Source organism: Hyperoodon ampullatus, assembly GCF_949752795.1.
Source record: "Hyperoodon ampullatus genome assembly, chromosome: 4".
Taxonomy (NCBI): Eukaryota; Metazoa; Chordata; class Mammalia; order Artiodactyla; family Ziphiidae; genus Hyperoodon; species Hyperoodon ampullatus.
The window spans coordinates 70,897,536-70,924,660 of NC_136917.1; positions in this window are offsets into that span (position 1 = coordinate 70,897,536).

A 27,125-nucleotide genomic window follows, 5' to 3' on the forward strand; every position below is an offset into this window, starting at 1 on the left:
GACAGAGTCTAGGTCCATCCACCTCACTACAAATAACTCAATTTTGTTTCTTTTTCTGGCTGAGTAATATTCCATTGTATATATGTGCCACATCTTCTTTATCCATTCATCTGTTGATGGACACATAGGTTGCTTCCATGTCCTAGCTATTGTAAACAGAGCTGCGGTGAACATTGTGGTACATGCCAATTTTTGAATTATGGTTTTCTCAGGGTATATGCCCAGTAGTAGGATTGCTGGGTCATATGGTAGTTCTATTTTTAGTTTTTTAAGGAACCTTCATACTCTTCTCCATAGTGGCTGTATCAATTTACATTTCCACCAGCAGTGCAAGAGTGTTCCCTTTTCTCCACACCCTCTCCAGCATTTATTGTTTCTAGATTTTTTGATGATGACCATTCTGACTGGTGTGAGATGATATCTCATTGTAGTTTTGATTTGCATTTCTCTAATGATTAATGATGTTGAGCATTCTTTCATGTGTTTGTTGGCAATCTGTATATCTTCTTTGGAGAAATGTCTATTTAGGTCTTCCGCCCATTTTTGGATTGGGTTGTTTGTTTTTTTGATATGGAGCTGCATGAGCTGCTTGTAAATTTTGGAGATTAATCCTTTGTCAGTTGCTTCATTTGCAAATATTTTCTCCCATTCTGAGGGTTGTCTTTTCGTCTTGTTTATGGTTTCCTTTGCTGTGCAAAAGCTTTTAAGTTTCATTAGGTCCCATTTGTTTATTTTTGTTTTTATTTTCATTTCTCTAGGAGGTGGGTCAAAAAGGATCTTGCTGCGATTTATGTCATAGAATGTTCTGCCTATGTTTTCCTATAAGAGTTTGATAGTGTCTGGCTTTGCATTTAGGTCTTTAATCCATTTTGAGTTTATTTTTGTGTATGGTGTAAGGGAGTGTTCTAATTTCATTCCTTTACATGTAGCTATCCAGTTTTCCCGGCACCACTTATTGAAGACACTGTCTTTTCTCCACTGTATATTATTGCCTCCTTTATCAAAGATAAGGTGACCATATTTATCTCTGGGCTTTCTATCCTGTTCCATTGATCTATATTTCTGTTTTTGTGCCAGTACCATAATGTCTTATTACTGTACCTTTGTAGTATAGTCTGAAGTCAGGGAGCCTGATTCCTCCAGCTCCATTATTCTTTCTCAAGATTGCTTTGGCTATTTGGGGTCTTTTGTGTTTCCATACAAATTGTCAAATTTTTTGTTCTAGTTCTGTGAAAAATGCTAGTGGTAGTTTGATAGGGATTGCATTGAATCTGTAGATTGCTTTGGGTAGTAGAGTCATTTTCACAATGTTGATTCTTCCAATCCAAGAACATGGTATATCTCTCCATCTATTTGTATCATCTTTAATTTCTTTCATCAGTGTCTCATAAGTTTCTGCATACAGGTCTTTTGTCTCCTTAGGTAGGTTTATTCCTAGATATTTTGTTCTTTTTGTTGCAATGGTAAATGAGAGTGTTTTCTTAATTTCACTTTCAGATTTTTCATCATTAGTGTATAGGAATGCAAGAAATTTCTGTGCATTAGTTTTGTATCTTGCTACTTTACCAAATTCATTGATTAGCTCTAGTAGTCTTCAGGTAGCATCTTTAGGATTCTCTACGTATAGTGTCATGTCATCTGGAAACAGTGACAGCTTTACTTCTTCTTTTCCGATTTGGATTCCTTTTATTTCTTTTTCTTCTCTGATCGCTGTGGCTAAAACTTCCAAAACTATGTTGGATAACAGTGGTGAGAGTGGACATCCTTGTCTTGTTCCTGATCTTAGTGGAAATGGTTTCAGTGTTTCACCATTGAAGACGGTGTTGGTTGTGGGTTTGTCATATATGGCCTTTATTATGTTGAGGAAAGTTCCCTCTATGCCTACTTTCTGGAGGGTTTTTATCATAAATGGGTGTTGAATTTTGTCAAAAGCTTTCTCTGCATCTATTGAGATGATCATATGGTTTTTCTCCTTTAATTTGTTAATATGGTGTATCACATTGATTGATTTGCATATATTGAAGATTCCTTGCATTCCTGTGATAAACCCTGCTTGATCATGGTGTATGATCCTTTTACTATGCTTTTGGATTCTGTTTGCTAGTATTTTGTTGAGGATTTTTGCATCTATGTTCATCAGTGATATTGGCCTGTAGTTTTCTTTCTTTGTGACATCTTTGTCTGGTTTTGGTATCAGCGTGATGGTGGCCTCATAGAATGAGTTTGGGAGTGTTCCTTCCTCTGCAAGTTTTTGGAAGAGTTTGAGAAGGATTGGTGTTAGCTCTTCTCTAAATGTTTGATAGAATTCACCCGTGAAGCTATCTGGTCCTGGACTTTTGTTTGCTGGAATAGTTTTAATCACAGTTTGTTTTTTTTTTTGCGGTACGTGGGCTTCTCACTGCTGTGGCCTCTCCCGTCGCGGAGCACAGGCTCGGGACGTGCAGGCCCAGCGGCCATGGCTCACCGGCCCAGCCGCTCCACGGCACATGGGATCCTCCCAGACCGGGGCACGAACCCGCGTCCCCTTCATCGGCAGGCGGACTCGCAACCACTGCGCCACCAGGGAAGCCCTTAATCACAGTTTTAATTTCATTACTTGTGATTGGTCTGTTCATATTTTCTATTTCTTCCTGGTTCAGTCTTGGAAGGTTATACCTTTCTAAGAATTTGTCCATTTCTTCCAGGTTGTCCATTTTATTGGCATATAGTTGCTTGTAGTAATCTCTCATGAACCTTTGTATTTCTGCTGTGTCCGTTGTTACTTCTCCTTTTTTATTTCCAATTCTGTTGCTTTGAGTCTTCTCCCTTTTTTACTTGAAGAGTCTGGCTAATGGTTTATCAATTTTGTTTATCTTCTCAAATATTCAGCTTTTAGTTTTATTGATCTTTGCTATCATTTCCTTTATTTCTTTTTCATTTATTTCTGATCTGATCTTTATGATTTCTTTCCTTCTGCTAACTTTGGGTTTTTTTGTTCTTCTTTCTCTAATTGCTTTAGGTGTAAGGTTAGGTTGTTTATTTGAATTGTTTCTTGTTTCTTGAAGTAGGATTGTATTGCTATAAACTTCTGTCTTAGAACTGCTTTTGCTGCATCCCATAGGTTTTGGGTCATCATGTTTTCATTGTCATTTGTTTCTAGATATTTTTTGGTTTCCTCAGAGATCTCTTGGTTATTTAGTAGTGTACTGTTTAGCCTCCATGAGTTTGTATTTTTTACAGATTTTTTTCCTGTAATTGATATCTAGTCTCATAGTGTTGTGGTCAGAAAAGATACTTGATATGATTTCAGTTTTCTTAAGTTTACCAAAGCTTGATTTCTGACCCAAGATATGATGTATCCTGAGAATGTTCCATGAACACTTGAGAAGAAAGTGTATTCTGTTGTTTTTGGATGGAATGTTCTATAAATATCAGTTAAGTCCATCTTGTTTAATGTATCATTTAAAGCTTGTGTTTCCTTATTTATTTTCATTTTGGATGATCTGTCCATTGGTGAAAGTGGGGTGTTAAAAGTCCCCTACTATGATTGTGTTACTGTCGATTTCCCCTTTTATGGCTGTTAGTATTTGCCTTAGGTATTGAGGTGCTCCTATGTTGGGTGCATAAATATTTACAATTGTTATATCTTCTTCTTGGATTGATCCCTTGATCATTATGTAGTGTCCTTCTTTGTCTCTTGTAATAGTCTTTATTTTAAAGTCTATTTTGTCTGATATGAGAATTGCTACTCCAGCTTTCTTTTGGTTTCCATTTGCATGGAATATCTTTTCCACCCCCTCACTTTCAGTCTGTATGTGTCCCTTGGTCTGAAGTGGGTCTCTTGTAGACAGCATATATATGGGTCCTGTTTTTGTATGCATTCAGCCAGTCTATTCTTTTGTTTGGAGCATTTAGTCCATTTACATTTAAGGAAATTATCAGTATGTATGTTCCTATTACCATTTTCTTAATTCTTTTGGGTTTGTTATCGTAGGTCTTTTCCTTCTCTTGTGTTTCCTGCCTAGAGAAGTTCCTTTAGCATTTGTTGTAGAGCTGGTTTGTTGGTGCTGAATTCTCTTAGCTTTTGCTTGTCTGTAAAGGTTTTAATTTCTCCATCAAATCTGAATCAGATGCTTGCTGGGTAGAGTAATCTTGGTTGTAGGTTTTTCCCCTTCATCACTTTAAATATGTCCTGCCACTCCCTTCTGGCTTGGAGAGTTTCTGCTGAAAGATCAGCTGTTAACCTTATGGGGATTCCCTTGTATGTTATTTGTTGTTTATCCCTTGCTGCTTTTAATATATTTTTTTGGTATTTAATTTTGGATAGTTTGATTAATTTGTGTCTTGCGTGTTTCTCCTTGGATTTATCCTCTATGGGAGTCTGTGCTTCCTGGACTTGATTAACTATTTCTGTTCCCATATTAGGGAAGTTTTCAACTATAATCTCTTCAAATATTTTCTCAGTCCCTTTCTTTTTCTCTTCTTCTTCTGACACCCCTATAATTCGAATGTTGGTGTGTTTAATGTTGTCCCAGAAGTCTCTGAGACTGTCCTCAATTCTTTTCATTTTTTTTCTTTATTCTGCTCTGCAGTAGTTATTTCCACTATTTTATCTTCCAGGTCACTTATCTGTTCTTCTGCCTCAGTTATTCTGCTATTGATCCCTTCTAGAGAGTTTTAAATTTCATTTATTGTGTTGTTCATCACTGTTTGTTTGCTCTTTAGTGCTTCTAGTTCCTTGTAATACATTTCTTGTATTTTCCCCATTCTATTTCTAAGATTTTGGGTCATGTTTACTCTCATTATTCTGAATTCTTTTTCAGGTAGACTGCCTATTTCCTCTTCATTCGTTAGGTCTGGTGGGTTTTTACCTTGCTCCTTCATCTGGTGTGTGTTTCTCTGTCTTCTCATTTTGCTTAACTTACTGTGTTTGGGGTCTCCTTTTTGCAGACTGCAAGTTCGTAGTTCCCGTTGTTTTTGGTGTCTGCTCCCAGTGGCTAAGGTTGTTTCAGTGCGTTGTTTAGGCTTCCGGGTGGAGGGGACTAATGCCTGTGTTCTCGTGGATGAGGCTGGATACTGTCTTTCTGGTGGGCAGGTCCACATCTGGTTGTGTGTTTTGGGTTGTCTGTGGCCTTATTATGATTTTAGGCAGCCTCTCTGCTAATGGGTGGGGGTGTGTTCCTGTCTTGCTAGTTGTTTGGCATAGGGTGTCCAGCACTGGAGCTTGCTGGTCATTGAGTGGAGCTGAGTCTTGGCGTTGAGATGGAGATCTCTGGGTGATTTTTGCCGTTTGATATTATGTGGAGCTGGGAGGTCTCTTGTGGACCAGTGTCCTGAACTTGGCTCTCCCACCTCAGAGACACAGCCCTGACACCTGGCTGGAGCGCCCAAGCCTGTCCTCCACACAGCTCAGAATAAAAGGGAGAAAAAAGAAAGAAAGAAAGAAAGAAGATAAAGTAAAATAAAATAAAAAAGTTATTAAAATAAAAAGTAAAAAATAATTATTAAAAAAATAAAGACAAAAATGAAAGAAAGAGGAGAGCAACCAAACCAAAAAACAAATCCACCAATGATAACAAGCACTAAAAACTATACTAAAAAAAAAAAAAGAAAACCAAAAAAACCGGGCAGAGAGAACCCTAGGACGAATGGTAAAAGCAAAGCTATACAGACAAAATCACACAAAGTCCACCACCTCAATTTTTGGATGATTCGTTGTCAACTCAGTTATTCCAGAGATGCAGGGTACATCAAGTTGATTGTGGAGATTTAATCCGCTGCTCCTGAGACTGCTGGGAGAGATTTCCCTTTCTCTTCTTTGTTCTTACAGCTACTGTGGTTCAGCTTTGGGTATGGCCCCGTCTCTGTGTGTAGGTTGCCTGAGGGCCTCTGTTCTTCGTTCAGACGGGATGGGGTTAAAGTAGCAGCTGATTAGGGGGCTCTGGCTCACTCAGGGTCGGGGGAAGGAAGAGTACGGAATGTGAGGCGAGCCTGTGGCAGCAGAGGCCGGCGTGACATTGCAACAGCCTGAGGCGTGCCGTGTGTTCTCCTGGAAAAGCTGTCCCTGGATCACGGGACCCTGGCAGTGGCGGGCTGCACAGGCTCCCAGGAGGAGAGGTGTGGTGAGTGACCTGTGCTTGTACACAGGCTTCTTGGTGGCTGCAGCAGCAGCCTTAGCATCTCATGCCCGTCTCTGGGGTCCATGCTGATAGCCGCGGCTCGCGCCCATCTCTGGAGATTGTTTAGGCGGCGCTCTTAATCCCCTCTCCTCGTGCATCCCGAAACAATGGTCTCTTGCCTCTTAGGCAGGTCCAGAGATTTTCCTGGACTCCTTCCCAGCTAGCTGTGGTGCACTAGCCCCCTTCAGGCTGTGTTCATGTAGCCAACCCCAGTCCTCTACCTGGGATCCGACCTCCGAAGCCAGAGCCTCAGCTCCCGGCCCCCACCCGCCCCAGTGGGTGTGCAGACAAGCCTCTCGGGCTGGTGAGTGCTGGTCGGCAGCAATCCTCTGTGAGGGAATCTCTCTGCTTTACCCTCTGCACCTTTGTTACTGCGCTCTCCTCCGTGGCTCCGAAGCTCCCCCCCGCCCCCACCCCACCCTCCGCCATCTCCGCCAGTGAAGGGGCTTCCAAGAGCGTGGAAAGTTTTACTCCTTCACAGCTCCCTCCCAGAAGAGCAGGTTCTGTCCCTATTCTTTTGTCTCTGTTTTTTCTTTTGCCCTACCCAGGTATGTGGGGAGTTTCTTGACTTTTGGGAAGTCTGAGGTCTTCTGCCAGCATTCAATAGGTGTTTTGTAGGAGTTGTTCCACATGCAGATGTATTTCTGATGTATTAGTGGGGAGGAAGGTGATCTCCACGTCTTAGTCCTCCGCCATCTTGAAGGTCTCTCGGCATGGATTTTTAATATAAATTTGTCCTGTGTGGCACTCAGCAGGCTTTTCAACCTGAGGTTTCATGTCTTTCTTTAATTTTGTATAATTCTCTGCAAGTATCTCATTGAATGCAGTTTTTCCATTATTCTCTTCTTGCAGCATTCTTACATGCATGTTGGGACTTCTATAGCTATCTTCTATATGTCCATATCTTATCCTTTATGTTGTGCTTTGGGAGATTTCCTCAATTTCATCTTCCATTTTAGCAATTTTCTCTTTGGCTGTGCCCAATATATGATATAGTCTACTTGTTGAATGTTTAAATTTCAATGATTAAAGTGCTCAGGTCTAGATTTCTCTTGATTCATGACTCTTGCTTTTTTTTTATGAACCATAATACTGCTTTTACATCTTTAAAATTCTTAAACACTTATTTTCAAGTTCTCAGCACATTGCCAACTATTAGAAGATTTTTGGTCAAATTTTTGTTTAAAGTATTGAAGCCTACTAACCCTTCCCATACAAATAGATGTAACAATTTTGTTGGTGTTAATTGCAGTAAGATTTATATACACTTTTACCAGAAATAAAATTTTAAATTATTGCAACAAAATAAACGTGTAGTGAGTTCAGAATTTCCATCCAGAAATACCTCTCTTGAAAAATAGTTTTTATTTAATTTTGATACTAGAGGACAGAGAGAGTCACGTTCACTGAACATGCTTCACACGAAGACACAGGTAGCACTGAATTTTCACTACCCTGGGATAGATTACAAAACCGGTTAGAACACTGCTCCAATTTGGAGCCACCTGTTGGTTGTGGGCAAAACCTTTTTGTCTATTCTCTAAATGTAGGTTAAATATAAGGGTCTGCTTTTACTTTATAATCTGAGGCAAAATACATCTCATAAACAAAGGACTAAACAAGGGGGTAATATCTGATTATTGCTTAAATATTGTTTGATAGAGAATAAAGGACAGCTGAAGTACATTTGGATTAGTGTTTTGGCTCCCTTGTATTCTGAAACTGCTGCCTCATCCTTTATTATTAATTTTTTTACTTTAAAAGAATCAAAATTAGTGCTAGGTCAACGAACGGAGCCACTTTGTGTTTTAGTAGATTCCTAAAATTCCTCTATCCGAGTCCTGTGGAATGTATCTTCTGTTGGTCACTCAGTGTGGGATCTTGCTTTGTGCAGCTGGAGTGAACATGATCTCTGTACTCCACATGGGACGGGCCTGGGTTCTGTGTCCTGTAAAAGATTCTCCTTCATCCCCAGCCACACCTGTGCACAGGTGGGCAGAGGTATTTTGGATAAGCAGCTCCCACCTTTAATAGGAGAACCTGGTTTGAGCCACCTATCTTGTATGGAGTACATTTAAAAGCAATCCCATGAGACCACTGAGGCCCTACTCTCAGTATCCCAAACTAGATCCAAATTCCTTTGAGCCATGAGACTTAAGCATCTGTTACTGAGTTCCTTTTTCTAACCCATAGAGATTTTATTTTCTTGTCTTCAACTACAGATATATATGTTCACAGATCTATATCTATACCCGTTGTATTCAATCTATTATTTTAAGTCTTAGCTGCTGGAATGGGGAGATTTTAACATGCTCTCAGGAACATCTTGATCTGGATATTTAATCTTAATATTGGCAAAATGAGTTCCATTTTCCTGTAGTGCAGTTTACTCATTAGATTTATAAAAAGGCTTTCCCTGATATAGGAGAACTTCTTAGGAGGCATAGAATTTAAAATTTAGACAATAAATCCATTTGTCTCTAGAGAGAGTCCTGTATCACATATTCTTTTAGTGTTGAAATTTTACCTGGCCATAACTGCTGACTTCCAGTAACTATTAGCTGGCTGTTTTTGGGTTTGGTTTGAGAAACTGTAGTGGCCCCCAAGCTTCCCGACGTGCATGTGTGTATCACATAATACTCAATGGAAAGGGGAGAGCACTAGGACAGAGTATTTATATTTTTCATTAGAGGGTATTAATTCATTGAGAGTGGGACCAATTTACATTTTACCCAGTATGTAAAGAGTTTCATGTGGAAACCCAAGCTAATTGGCGCTGTATTTCTGATGTCTTCCAGTGGTGTTTGAGGGCTCTTTAGAGTTTGGATCCCAAGCAGCTGCCCTGTGACCCATCTTTTAAATCTGCCTCTACTGTCTTCTTCTGGTTTTAAGTCATTTTGCTATGAAGCCTACAGTTTAATGAAAGGAAAATATCAGTAACTTTTGCCAAAATGGATGTGAAGAGTCTTTGAACTGCTCAACTGTCCTTCTAGTTTTATTTTTCTGGGTAGCAGTTGGTGTAATGCAGTCTTTTCTTTCTATTAATAATATGTTATGCATGGTCACATCCCTGGTAATTAGACTTACAGTTTTCAATTAACAGCATTTTTTGATGATACATTATTATCCTTATTAGTGAGGTCGTAGACTATATTATAACAAAGACTGAAGACTCTATTGTCAGCATAATCTTGAAAGAACCATTTAACCTTATGAAATGTATCTGGTGAAGGAACTTCATACTTTATTTGATGTATAATTTAACCCCCATAAAGAACCAAATGATTCTCTTTTCCCTCTGCTTCTTAGAATAAAATGTCCAGCACTTCAGATGGTATGAATATTTCTCTCAGTTAAAATGAATAACATTGTCAGAAAATGAGATCTGAATTTTAAAAAATTGAGTAGATCAGCAGTCAGATATTCTTATTCAGCAATTTATCATGTCTTTGGATGAAATTTATAGTTCTATGTGAAACTGATTAACTCCATTAGATTTTAATTATTGTTCCAAGATCAATACTCTTACGAGCTTCAGGCAATTCCATTCACTCATCCGAATAAAGAGGTGGATGTGGGGTGGACATATTCTTTTAGTTGACATTAAAACACTCTAGTTTAGATTGTTGTAGTTCATTTTTTTTTCCTACTGTTCAAATATCAATACAAAGATGTTAAAAGCTATAGGGATCAGAGGAGATTTGTGATAGGTTTTAATCTAAACTGCCCAGCAGCTATGGAACGATTGATTTTATCTCCTTTTGTCTTCCCAACTCAGGAGGCAGGCTATAGTGTGATCTGTTGCTCCGGGAGATTTGCCAGTGGCCTCTGTGATGTGGTAGGGAGGACCAAGTCAGGTGTGGGTACTTCTCTCCAGTTCTGCTTGCTTCCTCCTTACTTAAATGAGACAGTCAAGTTTACAAAGAAGGATCAGGTGCACCATTGCTCTTCCAAGTTATTATGTTTCCCCAAATGTAACCACCATTCAGGCATCTATCACCACTTCTACTGGACTTCTGTAAATTTCATCTGTGTTTGAACTTTATAAATTTTTTTAACATCTTTATTGGAGCATAATTGCTTTACAATGTTGTCTTAGTTTCTGCTTTATAACAAAGTGAATCAGCTATACATATACATATATCCCCATATCTCCTCCCTCTTGCATCTCCCTCCCACCCTCCCTATCCCACCCCTAATCAAGACAGTATGGTACTAGCACAAAACCAGATATATTTAATTTTGATTTATATTTATATAATCAATATAATTTGAATCATAACATGCATTCTTTTGCGTCTGGCTTTTTTCCACCAGCATGATGTGTCTGAGGTTCGTCCTATTGTATAGTAGTAGTAGTAGTAGCTTATTCTTTTTCATTGCTGTACAGCAGAGGTTGACAAACTTTTTCTATAAAGGTCCAGAGAGTAAACATTTTTAGCTTTGTACGCCATATGGTCTATGTTGCAACTCCTGAACTTGGCCGTTGCAGTGCAAATGCAGCTGTAGACTATTCTGTAAATGAGCATAGCTAGATTTGACCCACGGGCTGTAGTTTGCTGACCCCTGCTGTATTATTGAGAGACTATACCACAATTTATCCATTCTACTGTTGATGAGTGTTCGGGTTGTTTTTGGCTTTGGGAAATTATACCTAAGGCCGCTGTGAATATCCTTATATGTCTTTTGTGCATGTTTTAATGCTTTTTATGTTGTGGAATTGTTGGATAAAAAAGATACATATGTTCAGCTATGGCAGATATTGACAACATGTTTTCTGAAGTGGTTTTACTGGCTCATATTCCTACTGATAGTGTTCCAGATGATTTAAATTTTTACTAACACTAGGTATTGTCATTAAAAAATGTGATTATGTAGTGGTATCTCATTTTCCTTATGATGAATAATGCTAAACATCTTTTCATATGCTTATTAGGCAATTTGGATTTTTAAAAATATTCAGGATTTTTTGTCCAATTTTTGAAAATTGGTTTGTTTTTTTCCTTATGGATTTGTAATATTTCTTTATATGTTCTGGAAATGAGCCATTTGTTGGAAATATATATTCAAATATCTTTTTCTATTTGGTGACTTACCTCTTCCTTATAATGATATCTTTTCATGTATAGAATTTCTTAAGTGTAATGAAATCTGATTTTTCAACGTTTTTCTTTAAGGTTAGCTCTTTTTGTGCCCTATATAAGAAATCTTTATTTATACTAAGATCATAAATATAGTCTCTTGTGTTAACTTCTAGAAAGTTTATTATTTGTCTTTCACATTCAGATCTGTGATCTAACTGGAACTGATTTTTTTGTGTATGTATATGGTATAAGGTAGGGGTCAACAGAACCTTTTTTTCCCATATGGCTACCCAGTGATCCAACATCATTTATCAATAATCTCTTTTGCTCATTTTAGTATGCTATTAAATTCATCTAAGGAATTCTTAAATTCAGTTATCAATCAATAAATCAATTAATCAGTCATCTTCAGTGAGACTACTGCCAGTTCCAGGCCCTGCTCTCAGTTTGGCTCTTTTTTTGTGCAATGAGTCAGAAAATGGTATGAGGGGAAAAGAGGAGGCTGATGTCTAGAATACTTCCAATGCACATGCACATTTCCTTTTCTCTCCGGGGTTAATTCCTTCAAGTTCTGTTGACTTAGTTGATCTCTTCTGACTCCACATAACTGTTTTATGTGTTTTATCCATGTTTTATACTTGTTTTCTGTTGGAGGGTTAGTCTGATACAAATTACTTTGACATATAAACCATACAGTTTTAAAAACTTTTGTTTCAATTTTTAAATTGGATTTGGGCAATTCAATCAGTGGAATATAAACCAAATCCAATTTACCATATTTAACAGAAATTTTCTTCTTTCCCCCCCACTCTGTTGCAGACATATACTACGGGAAGATTTTCAGGTGCATAAGATATTTTCGAGGTTTTGGCCTTGTCATTCCTGATTGAGAAGATGTCTGTTTTACAGTTGTTCAACTTTCTTTTCTTATTTTCTACCTATTTTATGAGTTTAAGTCCATACTTGAGAGTGACAATAACCGCTGTCATGCAGTGCTTATCAGTTACAAATCACATTCTAATCCATTATCTCATTTAGTCCTCACAACATGAATATCCTGTGAAGTAGGTGTTATTACCTCTCTGTAGCAGTTGCGCAAACTCAGTCTCACATAGGTTATGGACTTTGCTCTCAATCATGTTGTCAGTAGGTGGCAGATTAGGGGTGAAATCCCTGACTTCCACAGCATGCTTTCCCCATCCTGTTCTTACCCTAAGAATGACCTGGCAATTGGCTGGAAAACAAAACTCCCAATACCATTAAAATGGTGTTTACTCTCAAGGAGTTCCCAGTTTAGTACATTATATTATGTTGCTTCTTAGGAAGTACTGTTGTTATTTTTTCAAAAAATGCCAAAAGCTAAAATGTCCTCAAGCTTTAGTAGAATCTGGAAAGTAAAGATATGAGTAGAATAGAAAAGAATATTAATCAAATTTGGAAAGTGCAGGGAAGGCAGAGCCAGTATTTTGCTCTCCTTACATTTTTATAGAGTAACGAAGCCTAGTTTGACTTCAGGGATATAGGACTAGTAATGCGCATTTCACAGGAGAATCATTTTCTGCACAACTCTTAGAAATTTTGGGAAACCTCTGTCACCCTGACATTTTTCAGATTCTTTAATGCTTACGTGTCTTTTCCTTTAATTTATGTGTCTTGGGGAAAAAATGTATTTGAGAATTAGAGTCTCAGCGTTTTCATCAGGTGAGACGCATCCCAGAAAAGTACAGACAAGGTTAGAAACAGACCCAGGCTTTGACAACTAGAGACTCCCTCACGTGCATCTGCAGAGTGGCACGAGGATTGTCTGTGTCTCCCTGGGGAGACACTGTGTCCCTAGGTGTGTTTGGAAGCATGTGGGCCTGCTTTCAGCTGTTGCAGTGCCCTGGATGGGGCTACTACTGACATTTAGTTCCCCTGGGGCCTTGAAGTGGAGGGATGTAAATGCCATATTAGAGTTTTGTATTTGACTGTGCCAGCCACGGTGAGTAATTGGAGGCTGAAATTATTGTTGGGGAAAGATTAACCAGGTGGTGTTTTAGGGTGACTTTCAGAGATAGAGGCTGGAGGCCGGGCACCAGGTTAAAGGTTTTACAGACACTCACACAAGCAGAAACCAGGAGTTATATTAGAATATGGGAAGGGAGAGAGAGAGGGTTGGTTACATCTTCAAATCCATCTTACAGCATTTGTGAGGGGAATAAAAGGGATGTGTTCCATATGTGTTCCGTATTTGGGGGGCATGAAAGAGGGGAGGAGTGAGGCACTGGGGCAGAGGAGAAACAGTGCAAAGGGAGAAAGTCTTCACTTCAACCCCACCTGGTTTGTCTGATGCTCAGTAGGCTCTTGCTTTGACTATACATGGAATCCTAGGTGCTGCCTCTTGGTGAAGACACCAGTACTTCGTTCACATATCTTACAAAAAATAACTGTTTCCAGGATTGACAGCATTGTGCATCCTCTGTTCAGACCATGTCCTTTCCACCTTACTGGTTAAAATCCCTCTGTCATGATGCAGACCACACCAGTGCCTGGGCGTCTCACCACTAAACAGCTTCGCACAGAGGGCTCCAAAGTAAAATTCCGTAAACCACCCTGAGATGAGAAAGCAGAGTCCTGACCAGGGTGCCAGCACAGGTCCAGGCTTAGGGGAGCCTGCAGGCTCTGCTTACCGTCAGTATTCCAATTCATCGACACTGATGGTTTCGGTGGGCATAGAGGGCAGGGGCTGGTGTAGCACATGTGTTCATCATTCTGTATTCCCTAGCATCTATCCTTGTGCTTTGCTCATAGTAGGTACTCAATAAACATTTATGGATTGGATTGATGGGATTTGGCAAATATATCCAGAAGCAATTGTGGGATATAATATGCTATTTATGAGCTAATATGTTTCCCATTCAGCCACACAAATGTCTCTTAATTACATAAAATAATCTTTCATTTTAATCTGGATTTTTGTTGTTGGTTTAACAGCGCTTTTTAAAAACCTGTTGTTTTAACAGGTGTGTTTCAGTAGGGCACAGTTTCTAGCAATTTAAATTACTCCCATATTCAGTATTTGTGGCAAAGGAAGCCTCAACATTCTGACAAAGGCTGAGGCTCACAGTATTTGAGTTTTAAAATCTTTCTTAGAGAAGTAGAATATGCACAAATGCCTTGCATGTGTTCCAACAGAGTGGGCAGAACTGGGATCATGGCCACGTGCAACAGAAGTCCTCCATTTGCATACTGATTAATTTCTAACTGTGAAGCTCTCCATTAGCTTAGTGTTAATGTACAGAGGTATATCTGGGTGTATGGTAAGACATGTTTGTGTTTGCACAGGTAGTCAACATGGCTTAATAATAATTTGGGGAACTCTTTAGTTCTATTATTGTTATTAGTTTACAATATTATCACCAGTTCCTGTGTTTTCAGTGTCTACAGTAGAAATTCTAAACACAAACTGAGTTTTAGTGCCTTACAAAAAGCACCATTTTGGCTTTCTGTCAATTTTCCTTCCTTGTAGTTTGCAGTTAAGGTCTGGAACAGGTAGTGCCTGGGGTGTAAACAATCAGGATGCAGTGGTGGTGGCTGAGGCTGGGGACTCAGGTCCTGTTCTGGGCTTGGTGTCATTGAGAGGTCAATGCACTCTGATAACACCTCTGAATGATTTTTGTCCCAAAGTGGTGGACTTGCTCCTGAAGTTTTGATTTTCAACAGTGTTACTAAAAGCAGAGCTCTGCTTTGACTTTGCTTGGGTCTGCATAATTTTAGAGCATTGATTATTCAGCTCCAGGAAATGCATGTCTGAGAACATAGACTTCATAATTTAAATCTTGACTCCATCAGTGAGGAGTCTGTGATACTGAGCTAGTTAAATAACCTCTCTAAGCCTTGATTTTTCTCACCTGTAAACACGGGGTTAATAATAGTAGATGCCAGAAGGTCCAATGATAGATTAAATGCGTGGGCAGGTCTTAGCTTAGCATCTGGCAGTTAGTAATTGCTCAATAAATGCTAGCTATTATTATTATTTCTAGTAAGTCTACTGGCTCTTAGGTCATTTATCTCCAATGGCAGAGATGTCAGATACTTTCATAGAGAGCATTTTCAAGAGATAAATTACACAGGGTTCGCTCAACCTTAGAAATGCTGTATAAGACTTGAGTGATCTCCCTTTTCAGTCAAGACCTAGTGCAAACAAAGCAGGTGACAGAGGAACACGTGGGGTGTGCAAAGCTGTATTTCTCAATTAGAATTTGAGGCCATTCTGAAGTGAGCAGAAAAGATAACCTGTGTGTGGATGAAGTGACACTGATTCAGCACAGATACGTGAACAGCTACTAAATGTAATCAGATATTATGCAAATCAAACCTCTGGTGTAGCATTCTAATGGCAACTCTCCTGTAAATAACACTCATTTCAGGATCCTACTTGTTCTCATTAAATAAGTCCAAGGTTGTCTGCATTCCTCAAAAAGGAAAACTGTCAGTAGGAACTCTGCCATGCTTCATACTACAGCTACACCTGTTTCTTTGATTTGATTGAATATATATATTTAAGGAACCAAGGAGATTTTGACTTTCAAATACATGAGTTAAATGCCCCTCCTTAAAAATCACATTGGAATCATAGTTCAAACTCATATGTAGAGAGAGCTTTAGAAAAGGTCAAGATGTTAGTGCTGATTTCTATGCAGAACGCAGATTTTCATTTGGGATTTTTTTTTTTACAATCTAAAGGAAAAATGTGGCAAGAGAGTTGAAATCAAAATTTTGGTTTTGCTTTGGACATGTGGTGATGTAGTAATTTTCTTATGATTCTTGGAGAACTTTAAGACATAAAAGTTCTTTCTTTAAAAAAATTATTTATTGAAGTATAGTTGATTTACAATATCATGTAAGTTTCAGGTGTACAGCATAGCGATTCAGTTATGCATACATGCACATATATATATATATATTTTTAACAACTTTATTAGAGTATAATTGCTTTACAGTGGTGTGTTAGTTTCTGCTTTATAACAAAGTGAAACAGTTATATATATACATATGTTCCCACATCTCTTCCCTGTTGCGTCTCCCTCCCTCCCACCCTCCCTATCCCACCCCTCTAGGTGGTCACAAAGCACCGAGCTGATCTCCCTGTACTATGTGTCTGCTTCCCACTAGCTATCTATTTTACGTTTGGTAGTGTATATATGTCCAAGCCACTCTCTCACTTTGTCACAGCTTACCCTTCCCCCTCCTCATATCCTCAAGTCCATTCCCTAGTAGGTCTGTGTCTTTATTCCCGGCTTACCCCTAGGTTCATCAGGACCTTTTTTTTTTTTTTCTTTTTTTTCTTAGATTCCATATATGTGTGTTAGCATACGGTATTTGTTTTTCTCTTTCTGACTTACTTCACTCTGTATGACAGACTCTAGGTCCATCCACCTCACTACAAATAACTCAATTTCGTTTCTTTTTATGGCTGAGTAATACTCCACTGTATATATGTGCCACATCTTCTTTATCCATTCATCCGATGATGGACACTTAGGTTGCTTCCATCTCCTGGCTATTGTAAACAGAGCTGCAATGAACATTTTGGTACATGACTCTTTTTGAATTATGGTTTTCTCAGGGTGTATGCCCAGTAGTGGGATTGCTGGATCTTATGGTAGTTCTATTTGTAGGTTTTTAAGGAACCTCCATACTGTTCTCCATAGTGGCTGTATCAATTTACATTCCCACAGCAGTGCAAGAGTGTTCCCTTTTCTCCACACCCTCTCCAGCATTTATTGTTTCTAGATTTAAAAAAAAATTTTTTTTATTAGTTTCTGCTTTATAACAAAGTGAATCAGTCATACATATACATCCGTTCCCACATCCCTTCCCTCATGCATCTCCCTCCCTCCCACCCTCCCCATCCCACCCCTCCAGGCGGTCACAAAGCACCGAGCTGATCTCCCTGTGCTCTGCGGCTGCTTCCCACTATCTATCTACCTCACGTTTGGTAGTGTATACATGTCCATGCCTCTCTTTCGCTTTGTCACAGCTTACACTTCCCCCTCCCCATATCCTCAAGTCCATTCTCAAGTAGGTCTGTGTCTTTATTCCCGTTTTACCCCTAGGTTCTTCATGACATTTTTTTTTTTAATTCCATATATATGTGTTAGCATATGGTATTTGTCTTTCTCTTTCTGACTTACTTCACTCTGTATGACAGACTCTAGGTCCATCCACCTCATTACAAATAGCTCAGTTTCGTTTCTCTTTATGGCTGAGTAATATTCCATTGTATATATGTGCCACATCTTCTTTATCCATTCATCCGATGATGGACATTTAGGTTGTTTCCAGCTCCGGGCTATTGTGAATAGAGCTGCAATGAACATTTTGGTACATGTCTCTTTTTGAATTATGGTTTTCTCAGGGTATATGCCTAGTAGTGGGATTGCTGGGTCATATGGTAGTTCTATTTGTAGTTTTTTAAGGAACCTCCATACTGTTCTCCATAGTGGCTGTACCAATTCACATTCCCACCAGCAGTGCAAGAGTGTTCCCTTTTCTCCACACCCTCTCCAGCATTTATTGTTTCTAGATTTTTTATTTATTTATTTTTTTTTTGCGGTATGCAGGCCTCTCACTGTTGTGGCCTTTCCCGTTGCGGAGCTCAGGCTCCGGACGCGCAAGCTCAGCGGCCATGGCTCACAGGCCCAGCCACTCCGCGGCATGTGGGATCTTCCCGGACTGGGGCACGAACCCGTGTCCCCTGCATCGGCAGGCAGACTCTCAACCACTGTGCCACCAGGGAAGCCCTGTTTCTAGATTTTTTGATGATGGCCATTCTGACTGGTGTGAGATGATATCTCATTGTAGTTTTGATTTGCATTTCTCTAATGATTAATGATGTTGAGCATTCTTTCATGTGTTTGTTGGCAATCTGTATATCTTCTTTGGAGAAATGTCTATTTAGGTCTTCTGCCCATTTTTGGATTGGGTTGTTTGTTTTTTTGATATGGAGCTGCACGAGCTGCTTGTAAATTTTGGAGGTTAATCCTTTGTCAGTTGCTTCATTTGCAACTATTTTCTCCCATTCTGAGGGTTGTCTTTTCGTCTTGTTTATGGTTTCCTTTGCTGTGCAAAAGCTTTTAAGTTTCATTAGGTCCCATTTGTTTGTTTTTGTTTTTATTTCCATTTCTCTAGGAGGTGGGTCAAAAAGAATCTTGCTGTGATTTATGTCATAGAGTGTTCTGCCTATGTTTTTCTCTAAGAGTTTTATCGTGTCTGGCCTTACATTTAGGTCTTTAATCCATTTTGAGTTTATTTTTGTGTATGGTGTAAGGGAGTGTTCTAATTTCATACTTTTACATGTACCTGTCCAGTTTTCCCAGCACCACTTGTTGAAGAAGCTGTCTTTTCTCCACTGTATATTCTTGCCTCCTTTATCATAGATAAGGTGACCATATGTGCGTGGGTTTATCTCTGGGCTTTCTATCCTGTTCCACTGATCTATCTTTCTGTTTTTGTGCCAGTACCATACTGTCTTGATTACTGTAGCTTTGTAGTATAGTCTGAAGTCAGGGAGCCTGATTCCTCTAGCTCCATTTTTCGTTCTCAAGATTGCTTTGGCTATTCGGGGTCTTTTGTGTTTCCATACAAATTGTGAAATTTTTTGTTCTAGTTCTGTAAAAAATGCCAGTGGTAGTTTGATAGGGATTGTATTGAATCTGTAGATTGCTTTGGGTAGTAGAGTCATTTTCACAGTGTTGATTCTTCCAATCCAAGGACATGGTATATCTCTCCATCTATTTGTATCATCTTTAATTTCTTTCATCAGTGTCTTATAATTTTCTGCATACAGGCCTTTTGTCTCCTTAGGTAGGTTTATTCCTAGATATTTTATTCTTTTTGTTGCAATGGTAAATGGGAGTGTTTTCTTAATTTCACTTTCAGATTTTTCATCATTAGTGTATAGGAATGCAAATGATTTCTGTGCATTAATTTTGTATCCTGCTACTTTACCAAATTCATTGATTAGCTCTAGTAGTTTTCTTGTAGGATCTTTGGGATTCTCTATGTACAGTGTCATGTCATCTGCAAACAGTGACAGCTTTACTTCTTCTTTTCTGATTTGGATTCCTTTTATTTCTTTTTCTTCTCTGATTGCTGTGGGTAAAACTTCCAAAACTATTTTGAATAGTAGTGGTGAGAGTGGACATCCTTGTCTTGTTCCTGATCTTAGTGGAAATGGTTTCAGTTTTTCACCATTGAGGATGATGTTGGCTGTGGGTTTGTCATATACGGCCTTTATTATGTTGAGGAAAGTGCCCTCTATGCCTACTTTCTGCGGGGTTTTTATCATAAATGGGTATTGAATTTTGTCGAAAGCTTTCTCTGCATCTATTGAGATGATCATATGGTTTTTCTCCTTTAATTTGTTAATATGGTGTATCACATTGATTGATTTGCATATATTGAAGAATCCTTGCATTCCTGGAATACACCCCACTTGATCATGGTGTATGATCCTTTTATTGTGCTGTTTGATTCTGTTTGCTAGTACATTGTTGAGAATTTTTGCATCTATGTTAATCAGTAATACTGGCCTGTAGTTTTCTTTCTTTGTGACATCTTCGTCTGGTTTTGGTATCAGGGTGATGGTGGCCTCGTAGAATGAGTTTGGGAGTGTTCCTCCCTCTGCTATATTTTGGAAGAGTTTGACAAGGATAGGTGTTAGCTCTTCTCTAAATGCTTGATAGAATTCGCCTGTGAAGCCATCTGGTCCTGGGCTTTTGTTTATTGGAAGATTTTTAATCATAGTCTCAATTTCCGTGCATGTGATTGGTCTGTTCATATTTTCTATTTCTTCCTGATTCAGTCTTGGCAGGTTGTTCATTTCTAAGAATTTGTCCATTTCTTCCAGGTTGTCCATTTTATTGGTATAGAGTTGCTTGTAGTAATCTCTCATGATCTTTTGTATTTCTGCAGTGTCAGTTGTTACTTCTCCTTTTTCATTTCTAATTCTATTGATTTGAGTCTTCTCCCTTTTTTTTCCTTGATGAGTCTGGCTAAAGGTTTATCAATTTTGTTTATCTTCTCAAAGAACCAGCTTTTAGTTTTATTGACCTTTGCTATCATTTCCTTCATTTCTTTTTTCATTTATTTCTGATCTGATCTTTATGATTTCTTTCCTTCTGCTAACTTTGGGGTTTTTTTGTTCTTCTTTCTCTAATTGCTTTAGGTGCAAGGTTAGGTTCATTATTTGAGATGTTTCCTGTTTCTTAAAGTAGGATTGTATTGCTATAAACTTCCCTCTTAGAAGTACTTTTGCTGCATCCCATAGGTTTTGGGTCATCATGTCTCCATTGTCATTTGTTTCTAGGTATTTTTTAATTTCCTCTTTGATTTCTTCAGTGATCACTTCGTTATTGAGTAGTGTATTGTTTAACCTCCTTGTGTTTGTATTTTTTACAGATCTTTTCCTGTAATTGATATCTAGTCTCATAGCGTTGTGGTCGGAAAAGATACTTGATACAATTTCAATTTTCTTAAATTTACCAAGGCTTGATTTGTGACCCAAGATATGATCTATCCTGGAGAATGTTCCATGAGCACTTGAGAAAAATGTGTATTCTGTTGTTTTTGAATGGAATGTCCTATAAATATCAATTAAGTCCATCTTGTTTAATGTATCATTTAAAGCTTGTGTTTCCTTATTTATTTTCATTTTGTATGACCTGTCCATTGGTGAAGGTGGGGTGTTAAAGTCCCCTACTATGAGAGTGTTACTGTCGATTTCCCCTTTTATGGCTGTTAGTATTTGCCTTATGTATTGAGGTGCTCCTATGTTGGGTGCATAAATACTTACAATTGTTATATCTTCTTCTTGGATCGATCCCTTGATCATTATGTAGTGTCCTTCTTTGTCTCTTGTAATAGTTTTTATTTTAAAGTCTATTTTGTCTGATATGAGAATTGCTACTCCAGCTTTCTTTTGATTTCCACTTGTATTCTTTTTCAGATTCTTTCCCCTATAGGTTATTACATAATATTGAGTATAGTTCCCTGTGCTATACAGTAGGTCTTTTTTGGTTGCCTATTCTATATGTAGTAGTGTGTATATGTTAATCCCAGCCTCCTAGTTTATCCCTCCCCCACATAAAACATAAAATTTCTGATCTCTTTGTTTTATTTAGTAACCAGAAATTAGAATATATAGATGTAAATGTCTACATTTGAGGCAGGAAGTTTCAGAAGTTATTTATATTGTGTCTGTTTTACTCTCAACTCAAGCAGATTACCATTTCCTAAAAATGGAAATTTGAGTTGAAGTTTACACCAAGAGACATCAGGTACTGACTGCCCGTTGAGCTTCCTTGTGCAAACACACTCTTCCCTTGCATGGAAAATCTGTATTATCTTTGGCCACTTGAAATAAAACCAGCTATTTTGATCCAGAATTCTGAGATCTAAAGATTTATGCCTTGAGCACTCTTTATGATATTCTCTTTAATAAACTTTAAAAAAACTTAGTAAAATGTGAATTTTTCAGTGGAAGTAGATGAGTATTCTGATTCAGAAGCCATCATGCCCACTGCAGAAATAATGCATTTTAGTGAGAGAAAAATGAGTGACACTTTCCGTTTCTTGTGCGAGATTAACCAAGGGTATGTGAAAAATTGTTTCTGAGGAGATTTTCACGGGAGGCAGAACAACATAGTTTCTGAATATTCAAGGCGATATGCTGCAAAGGGAAAAAAAAATCTACCCTTTCAGAAGAAATGTGTGTGAGGTCATTCTCTTAACCTTGGTGAACTCCAGCGTATCAGGGGCAATGTAATAATTAAAAACTCATTTCACAGCAGCTGATTAAGCTTTGATTCACAATTACATTGTCTTTCAAAAGTCTCCTCTATCCTAGCATTTTGAAAATATGATGGCTTCATTATTTGTTACATTTCCAAAGTTAGAGCTTCAAAGGAGCTGCAAAAACTTTCTCAATCATCTCTAAAGTCATGAATAAAACATGCATACCCAGAATTTTAAATTAAAGTAATTAGACCACATTAGAATCTTAAAAAAAAGATTTAACTTCCATGTCATTGTGGAGAAAGATGCCCTTCATTAAATTACATCTTCCTGTACAAAGATGCTGCTACTTTTAATGTAACATTAGAAAAATAATTACTGTGATTAAGAGAATTTTAAAAAATGTTAGAAATTTCAGACCACAACATTTTCAGAGTATCATTCCAATAAAAATTTTTTCTATAAATTATTTGAAATCAACAAAGCAATATTCTAAAATTTATGCCAAAATAACAAGTGTAACCAGGAGGCCAGTACTTAACTGATGACTGGATGGTTCTCCTATGGGCAGCAAGTAAGTATGATCTTCAGCCTAGCACTTGTTACATTGTGAGATAAAAACATCTAAGGATAGAGTGTTGAAACAGTATAGCTCTTTATTTATCTCTAGATAAAGGTGGTAAGCTAAATTTGAGACCTGGAAGTACTCATTCAAGAGACCTCCAAATTTAGGGAAAATGCTAGCAAACCAGGAAAGATCAAGTTGGGTTCAGTGAAAGAAAATGGAGATAGGTAGAGAGGAAATCCTGTGGCTTAAATATCACAGTCGTATTTCTATTTTAATTAAGTGTCTTCCAGATACATAGTCACTATATTAAATATTTCCTTCCCAAACTGTGCCTCTTGGGTCAGTCTCCTATGGATAAGACACAACTCTGTTGTATAATGGAAGTCAAAGGCAACACAGAATTATTTTTATCCTATAGCATAATTTTACCAGTTAACATAAAAACAAACTCTCAATGATGCTGGCCCAGGGACAGCAGTTTGAGAGTCACTGGGTTAGGACTATGCTTTTTAATCCTGGTTGCACATTAGATTCACCTGTGCCTTGCTCTGGACATTCTGATTTAACTGGCCTGGGGCAAGGTCAGGTCCACAGCAGGTTTAAAATCTCCACAGGTGATTTTAATGAGTAGACAAGATTGAGAACCACTGAGCCTGCCTGACCACATCATAATCAGGCCCAAGTGTACCATGCAGGGAAACCTATTCACTAGACTTGAAGCTCTAAGTAATTTCAGCTTTGTCTGCTTCTGCACAAGTTGGCTCTCTAGGATGCTTCTGGGCAATAGTCTGTTTCTCTGGAGCAGATAGTTTTGGATGACCAGTTTATACCAGGTGGCTGTTACTTGCACTTGTCTGGATGTACAGAACTGTCAGCATTGGGTTTGTCAGTCTCTCTGGAGTAGTCAGTTTCCATAGGGGTTAGGCCTTCCCTTGATGTGTCTGAAGGGATTGGGTGACCTGGTCAGTTGAGGGCTTGGGTAAAATGTCATATTTCTCTAGTAGCATCTTATTGCAACCCTGCAAAGACCTGCGTTTTGTTCTGTTTGTTTGTTTCTGTTGGGAGTGAGAGCAGAGGTATTTAGCTAGTATGCACTTTCTCATCAAAGTCCTCAAAACTTGGTGACTAGGCCTCCAAGAGAGACCAGCTTAATCTTAGGGGGAGGATGCTCCCCATTCTGGAGTTGAGAACAGGGCTAGAAGTAGGGGAGATTTCCTCCAGCTCATACCCCAGTCTGAACTTCCTTCCCTGTCTCTCAGCAGCGCACTCAGACCCGGTTCTGTCTGTGACTAGAGCAAGGAGCTCCTGACTGCTGGACTAAGGCAGCTACCCCACCTCACCTCCGAGCCTTTGAGGATGAGGAATGGACTGAAGGTGTCCAAGAGAGAGCCCAGGTTCGGTAGGTAGAATGATCAGCCATCTTTCTGCTTAGGACTGCCCTGGTTTTAGCTCTGCAAGTTCGATGCCTCATGAAACCCCTCATGCCAGGCAAATCAGCACTGTTGCTCACCCCATAGGGAAGCCTAAATATGAGTCCCACCTAGTGCTTAGCTCTTCATCATCTGTAAAATGGAGGTCGTAACATGGGTTGCTGCGATGATTAAATGACAACATGCAAAGAGCTAACAGCACAGTTAGAACCCAGCACAGTTCCCGCTTAATGAAGGGCATTTTCTCATTCCATATAACGGACAGCTGAAACGATTTAAAGCAAAGCTCATCATTTTATATAATAAAGTCAAATAAGAGACCTAGGAAACCTTGCTAAACATAAGGGAGGTTTAAGGGTGGAGGAGCTGATATCACTCTAAGAAGGTTATGGATGATGTAACATTTGGGAGGTGTCTTCAGAGATGAGTAGAATCATGACAGGGAAAGAACGGAGGAAAAGTGTTTCAGGCATAGTGAACAGTGAGACATGGTAGAGGCAGGGGAGCATGAATTGTGTCAAGGGACTGTAGAATTCAGGTGATTTGGCTGGAACACATAACGGTAGTAGCAGATAAAGTTAGAAGGATAAACTGAGAGGTTTAAAACCAAGATGAAGGATTGATTAATTTAGTACACAGTTGAGAATTGTTGAAGGTTTTTTGTTGTTGTTGTTTTTGGTTTTAGCGGCAAAAGAATACAATAAGGAAAAAGAAAAAAAAGAACACAGAAGGAATAACTCTAAAGAATTTATAAGCATTTTCCTTCAAGTTAATACTGATTCCAAGAATAGCTGCCAACTATTTTCCAAGTGATTTTCAAAGTAGAAATCAATGCCCTTGAGAAACTGTCTTGTTAAATATGTGCTTACAAATATGGGAATCAAGGACACTCTATTCTTCTCTCTTTAGTAATCACTAGAAGGGCTTACTCTCTTAAAATAGCTATCAACTTGTGAGATGTCAGTCAATCATTCAAGTGGTTTTCACGCCATTTCAGCTATTTGTCCAGCAGCACATCATGCAGTGAAGATAGAAAACAGTGTATAAAAGGCACATTTCCTGCCCACAAATAACCTAGTCCAGTTGGGGAGGAAAGATTGACCCACATGTACAAATTATCAAGTGGATCCCAGCAGAACAGTGTGTGAACAACCAAGTGATTCACTTTTAGATCTTACAAAACCAGGTAAATTCCAGTACAAAGGCCTGCTAGTACTCTGTTTTCTTCATTCCTCTACCTCAGTTGTATACCTAGCATTTGACTAAGCACATATAACGGAATGCAAATTGCTCCCGGAGTAAGTACATCAGGCTGTTTTATTTTTGATCACAAATACATAAATCACAAGATGCCTCTTAAAGTTCATCTTGAGAAACAATATAACACAGTCTGTGAGCAATTCAGAGTGATTTACAATCATCTCATTTAAAGGCAGATCTACTCTAAGGGAAGTAAAAAATAGCTTTTTCGGGAGGGATTGAAATGAGTTATTTGCTTTCTTAAAAATCACAAACTCAGGTGGTTAATTTGTACAGTTTTGAAAGCTGGCTTCCTGCCAGCCAACTTAAAAAAATTTAAACAGGGATATAAAATTCAGTTTATCTAAAACTAATCTAGGAGGGAATTTACCTTTCAACCTAATTTTTGAAATAATTTGATTCAGGGAAAGTTTTTAGAGCTTTTAAAAACATTTAAAACAAAAACCTTTAAGAAAACATTTCTAGCAGTTTCTGATATTAGGAAAGTAAGAGCATGTGCAAAGTGCTTCCAGCCAATTATTGATAAATTTCATAGGGTCAGCCAAAGTATATGAGCCTGTATCTGCCCTCGAGGAGTTTCCAATAAAGATGTGATGACTTATTTGCATAAAAATTGAATATTAGGCAGCCTCCAGAAAGTTGTCAATGATTGGAAAAGAAGTTAAACATATTAGGAAGCTTGTTAGTGTGTGTCTTTTAAAATTATTGAATTCAAATGACACCTTAGATCTAACATATATGAGTCATAAGTTATCAAAGTTCCATTTTGGGTAGAGTTAACGAAGACTAGTAGAGAGCAAAGCCCTTCCATGGGTATAATGAATATTAGGAATTTTTATTGAAAGAACTTGGATGCATTGTGATTAGGAAAGTGTTTCACTGCAAATAGAACTAAACTCTACTACAGCCACATGAACAGAGAAAGATGTTTTGTGTGTGTGCATAAGAAGAGGTCCAAAGACAGGGCCATGATATCTACAATATCACCAAGCACTCAGGCATCTTTATTGCCATCTTTTCTTATCCTTCATGGTTGAAAGACAGCCACTGGACCTCAAGCCATCATATTTGAATACAAGAAAGTAGAAAGGAGAAGGCTGAAGGGCCAAGGGCTGAAGAGGCATGCTAGTTTGCTTCTTTTAAGAAGCTTTCTCCAAAGCCCCACCCAGTAGCATTTGCTTACAGATCACTGGTGAGAACTGGGTCACAAGCCACCCATTGGTGCAGGGAGCAAGAGAAGGTGTTCTAACTTTCCGACTGTGAAGTTGAGAAGGGAGCTGTGAATGGCTTTTGTTTAGGCAGCACTCAATCTCTGCCCTACTGACTTTTTAATATCATTAAGTTTGAGAGAACATATACTTGTTTTCCTGAGACACACCTGTTTTATTCCTAACATCCTGGTGCCCCATCTAATTTAGCATTTATATAGTTTTTCTTTTTTCATTTAAAAGAGGAGATATTATTATTGTTATTTGCCTTAAAGTAAGCTGGGAAGTGTTAAGTAGACCTCCATTTTATGTTTCTAGATTCTTCCACAGTCTTGTCTGGAAGTGTGTGAGACCTACAAGCAGTGTGTTGGCGACATAACCAATATCTCACTTTCAAGACCATTATGCAGGGTACTCAGTGATAAAAATTGTGTCCTTGGTCACTAATGACTAGGGACAGCTAACTCCTTCCAGTCTTGAGTAGTGGTAGGAGAAATATTTTGGGCTGTTGCCCCTCCAAGCCCCTTAGTTTACTAGCCAGCTGTGCAGTGGCCAGTGCTTCAGCCTGAAACACATGAAGCTGCTAGTCTGCATTTTGTGGGACCAGTGGGAAATTATGGGTTGGATCTTCCTGAAAC